Source organism: Magnolia sinica, chromosome 3, assembly GCF_029962835.1.
Source record: "Magnolia sinica isolate HGM2019 chromosome 3, MsV1, whole genome shotgun sequence".
Classification (NCBI taxonomy): domain Eukaryota; kingdom Viridiplantae; phylum Streptophyta; class Magnoliopsida; order Magnoliales; family Magnoliaceae; genus Magnolia; species Magnolia sinica.
In genome coordinates, this window is record NC_080575.1 from 9,356,294 (window position 1) to 9,362,293 (window position 6,000).

Below are 6,000 nucleotides of genomic sequence, written 5' to 3' on the forward strand. Positions count from 1 at the left end.
GAGTGGTGGACCCCACTGTTTTTGTGAGGTGCCATCAACCGTCCAGCACACTGGATGATTGGGATCCACCGTAAATGTATATGTTTTATCCATCGTCCATCTAGACGGTGGCATATGGGGCCTAACATTGATGGGTGCATCACATTTAAGCCGTCCACTCATCTGCCCCACCTTGATGTATTGTTCAACCCATGCCACCATCATGGCCCCACACGCAGCAGCTGCTGCTACTACCTCAGCAAGACTGTTGGTCCCGTATGATGTTTGGGTTATATCCAAACCGTCCATCTATGTGGACCCCACCATCTTCTTAGTGGCTATACTGACAACAACAAGTTCAGAGGGCCCCACCGTGGCATGTGTTAATCCATACCGTCCATCTGGACGGTGGGCCAGCAGTCATTACCGTTGCCTATCGACGTCAACAAGTTATGTGGGGCGCATCTTTGATGTATCTGTTTGGTCCACACCGTCCATCTAGACGGTGTGGGACGCCACCATGATATTTGTATTTCATTCATGCAGACCGTTTATCTGTAAGCCCACCTACAGCGTACAGGGCCACACCTTGATGTATTTATCCTATATCCACTTCGTCCAGCGGTGGAACCCCCACTTGCTGCACGTGTGAGAACCACCGTGAATTATGTATTTCATCCACACTGTCCAATGCTTGGATAGTTGCTGATCGTGCTGGAAATGGATGGACGATGTTGTGGACCACCATTATGTAGGTTTTGATCCACACCGTCCATCTGTGTGGGCTTGACCATGAACAATGTTTAGACGGTGTTGACTTGCATGGTTAATGGTGGGCCTACTGTGATGTGTGTGCGGTCCACACCGTCAGCGTGGGACAGTGTTGGGCCCGCATGATGTTTGTATTTTGTATTCACACCGGCCATTCACGTGGCCCCCATGTGATGTACGTGTTTTATCCAAGTTGTCCATTGATGGGCCCATTTGGAATAAGCAAGGCCCAACCTATTGAGATGTATAAGAAGCCCCTTTGAGTGGCCCATAGGTGTGGCTCACTTAATGTATATGAGGCCCATTATGTGGCTGACTTGATGTATGAGGCCCGTCGGTGCGGCCCATGTGAGGTGGCTCACTTGATGTATACGAGGCCCATTATGCGGCTGACTTGATGTATATGAGGCCCGTTATGGTATGTTTGAGGCCCATGGGTTAGGGCCCATTGTGACGTATTCCAGCCCATGGGACGTGGCCCATTTGATGCATATGAGGCCCATGTGCAGGGCTCGCCTGTTGTGTAATTATGGCCCACGTGCCGAGGCCCATTGTGATGTATACCCGGCCCATATGATGAGGCCCGATGTGATGATTTAGTGTGATGTATACTAGGCACTGGTGTGAGGCCGCGAGCTCACTATATCTTTGGCTCCATGTGGGCCACTCCTTGGGAGCATGTTGGTCGAATGTCCACATTGATGGGCAATGATGGTTTAATGTCCACATTGTTACCTTCCGTTAAGCCTTGATCGGCCGATCATCGAGGCATCGAGGTCAATCCCGATTGACGTGATCGATTTACCGATTCTGATTATCAATCGATCCGATTGTCATGACCGATTTGCCGATTCTGATTATCGATCGATCCGATTGTCGTGACCAATTTGCCGATTCTGATTATCGATCGATCCGATTGACGTGACCGATTTACCGATTCTGATTATCAATCGATCCGATTGTCGTGACCGATTTGCCGATTCTGATTATCGATCGATCCGATCGTCATGATTTGAGGTCGATTATCGATCGATCCGATTATCGTGGCCGATTTGAGGTCGATTATCGATCGATCCGATTGTTGTTCACCTATGGACCCCGCCTTATTTATATGATGATTATTGTGACCGATTTACCGATTCTGATTATCGATCGATCCGATTGTCGTGACCGATTTGCCGATTCTGATTATCGATCGATCCGATTGTCGTGACCGATTTGTCGATTCTGATTATCAATCGATCCGATTGTCGTGACCGATTTGCCAATTCTAATTATCGATCAATCCCAATTGTTATGGCCGATTGCCGATTTCGATTGACGTGACCGATTTGCCGATTCTGATTATCGATCGATCCGATTGTCGTGACCGATTTGCCGATTCTGATTATCAATCGATCCGATTGTCGTGACCGATTTGCCGATTCTGATTATCGATCGATCCGATTGTCGTGACCGATTTGCCGATTCTGATTATCGATCGATCCGATTGACGTGACCGATTTGCCGATTCTGATTATCGATCGATCCGATTGACGTGACCGATTTTCCGATTTTGATTATCAATCGATCCGATTGTCATGATCGATTTTCCAATTCCGATTATCAATTGATTCTGATTTTCGATACCGATTATGAGCATATGACAGCATAACATCATGATATATGCCCATACGCATCATCTGCATGCTTGTTATGAGATGTGATTGACCATTGCATATGTCATTGAACATGTTGTTATGAGACTCCCTGATAGGTGGAGGTTATCTCACTTGAGCACACGGTATGCGCAGGATTGATGCATGACTGGATTTTATGACTCATGCATCTCACATTATGATCACTATATGCCCTAGCGACATCAGGGTCGTAGCCTCCACAGGTATTTTGTGGATGGCCAGATGGGACACCGGAAATCTGTTCTACATGGGGTGCTATAGATATCCCTGGGTGAAAGTCCCTAAACCCTCTTGGTTCCAGAGGTTGCTCCAACGTCTAGACCGAGTGGATGCATGAGCGCATGAGGGCCGTATACCGTTAGGCCGCGTCTCCCACTGTTTCGTGGTCGGTTGGAAGGGGGTGCGGCCTTACCTACCCAGGAGAAGGGGGCAATGCTAGGCTGAGTCTGACCAGCTCGAGGAATGGGTCCGCTATCGATGAGCCGGGCCCGATATTGGCAGGCAGATAGTGAGGTCTCTTCCACTCACCTTGTTGCGCGCGATGGGGCGGCAATTTGGTTTGGAGTGAAATAGACCCCGGTGATTTCTCAGAGAGTAACTGTACTGATATGTGGACTTATTGAACAGGAATTGCATATTCATTCACTATTCCTTCACTATCCACTCGGGCTGGTGGTGCGTAACTATTTGTTACGTGTACCTTCGCATGACCAGAATTTCGGTTAGGCGCGCGATTAACCTGAGATTAGGAGTTTACCACATTGAGTCTGACTATCCAAATTTAGGTATGGGACTGATTTGGATAGAAGTCCTTTGTGGTGGATCCCGTAGTCTGCGATACTACGTACTATCATCCCGACTTCACACTCCAGTATGGTCATTACATTCGCATCGTATATTACATTGCATCCGCAGTACTTAGCATTTTAGGTTACTATGTTTCTGCATTATATGGCCTAGATACGACTGATGGTATTCGTAGACTCATCAGGATTTGTATATTGCATTGCATCAGCGACATCTGATATTTTGCTTGTTGTCTCCGCATTACATAGTTGATCTACATTACTTCATCAGTATATGATATTATTTTTATTATATTTCTACGTCGCATAGCCTGGATAAGACTGATGATATTTATGGGCCTATCAGTATGTTTTCGTATTACTCTGATTACTCTGATATTGTTTACTTGGCACTTACCTTATGCACACACTTTCACTACCCACTAAGTTTTCTATAAGCTCATGCACGATAGATGCGTGCAGGTGATGTTAGGTTGCAGCAGCATTGAGCCTGGAGCGTTCAGCGGTCTTCTAGAGCTTTGATTTATTTTATATATGTATTTCCTTTTCAGTATTGTACTCAAACGATTATATTAGTGGATATGTGATGATGATGTTGCCTTTGTGATTTGGGTAATCTTGTGGTTATGCTCATTACGAGATAAATGTACATTGAAAAATCCTTCTTGTAGGATCCCAGGATCGGAATCTAGCGTATATGCGCTGGGAGCCGAGAATGAGGCACTACGGAGGCTGTCAGCACTGGATTCGGTGATCGAAAATTTTGTGAGCCCGGTCTCCAAGTTTGGGGCGTGACAGTCTCAGTCACGGGCACGGGTTCGGTGCGAAGGCGTGGGCATGTGAGGCGCTAGTGGCGCACTTTGCACTTCGCACGTCCGCATCATATCGCAGAAGGTTGCTCCTTCGCGACCTTGAGCAAACCGGAGCGAGACGTGTGCAGGTCGTGGTGCAACTAAGTGACTAAGGCGGATAACTGGATGAAGGGGAGACTAGAGGACTGAATGAGAATCCTCCAGAATATATAGAGGGCTGAAAAATAGAGCTGTTGCAGCAGATCTATAACAGCTGTGCAGTTAGTGCAGGATCTCGCTGTAACTGCTGCATAGCTAGCCCAATAGCTAGAAAACGGCTAGCTGCTGTCTCACAACGGTCAGCATGCAGCAGCTTAATGGCCCATGCACAACAGTTAGAAAACGGTCATAAAACGGCTAGTTTTCTTCAACAATTAGAAAACGGTCATGAGATTTAATTCCCTGGACCATAACCCCCAGCCATCATAGTCTATAAAAGGAGGGTCTAGATGGATTTCCAAACCATCTCTCAACCCACTCCAATAGACCCATACGAATTAAGACACAGCTCACTACTTCTCTCTAATACTCTAGTGGTTCCAACAAGATAGCAAGGGTTGAACCTTTGCTAGAAGAACAGACCAACGGTGTGGTCTAGAACGGTTATCTGAACCAGTGGCTGAAGGCTGAAGAACTGACTAGTGCAGTGGTCTAAATCAAAAGAAATTTCTTCTCTTTCTTTCTCTTTTGAGACTTTTTCTATATTGTAATTCTGTCAGATAGAGTGTATAAGAGTTCCATTTGGTGGGCCTTCGTGTTTGCTGAACGCAGACCCACACCAGGCTCGTCGTATCCTAGAAGCGATTTGCTTAGAACCTATCAGCATACTCAATTCACTTGAGTAGGGGCAAATAACGCTTTAAGGACAACGTTTCAGACGTGCTTCAGCCTGTCCTGATTTCATATTATTTTGCAATTTTTTGGTTTCTACATTATACAAAAATATATTAATCTGTATAATCTCCAACAGGTATAAGCTTATTCTCCACGGGCACCTGAGTTTCTTTTCTTTTTATTTTTGACCACCACAATGGCGCAAGCGTGTGAGAAAGCTAAGCGGTTCATTGTGTATCCTATCATGAAGATGACCATACACACGAACCAGGGAGTTGGCTTATTATGAGGTCCACACATGATTGATGGTATGCAGACCGTTGGATGAAGGAACTACTTGAGAAGTGCGTGTAGGAATTCAAAATTTTTATTTGGGAATACATTTCAATTGAATCTAGATCCTCTGCCTGCCACAGGCTGGGATTTGTACGCTGTTTGGCTAGTAACGCTGCCACCAGCTAGGTGGCTAGTGGTGGGTGCTATGTGGACCCCAACATGATGTATGTTTTTTTTCCACGTCGTTCATCTATTTTTAAAGATAATTTTAAAGCTTGATCCCAAAAATGAGGTAGATATAAATCTCAGATGGACAACACCATGAGAAAATAGTAGTGATTGAATGTCCACCATTAAAAACCTCCTAGGGCCCACTATAATGGTTATTTGACATCTAACTTGCTGATTAGGTCATACAGACTTGGATGAAAGGAAAATATATATATCAGCTTGGTCCAAAACTTTTGTGGCCCCAAGTAGTTTTTAATGGTGGGCGTTCAATCAACATTGTGTGGTACACTTGAGATTTGGATAAACCTCAATTTTGGGCTCATACCATAAAATGATATGGAAGAATGGGTGGACGGAATGGATGAAACACATACATCATGGTGGGGCCCACAGAGCACCGACCACTAGCCATTAGCCAGTGGCAGGGTCAGTAGCCGATCCGTTTCCTGAGATTTCTGCTTGTTGCAACATGATTGGTCTGCGTTACTGACATTTTCAGCACTGCTACACTGAATGCAGTCAATGATAATGTAGCACAATCACATTGCAACAAGCAAGACCTACTTGTAGCAA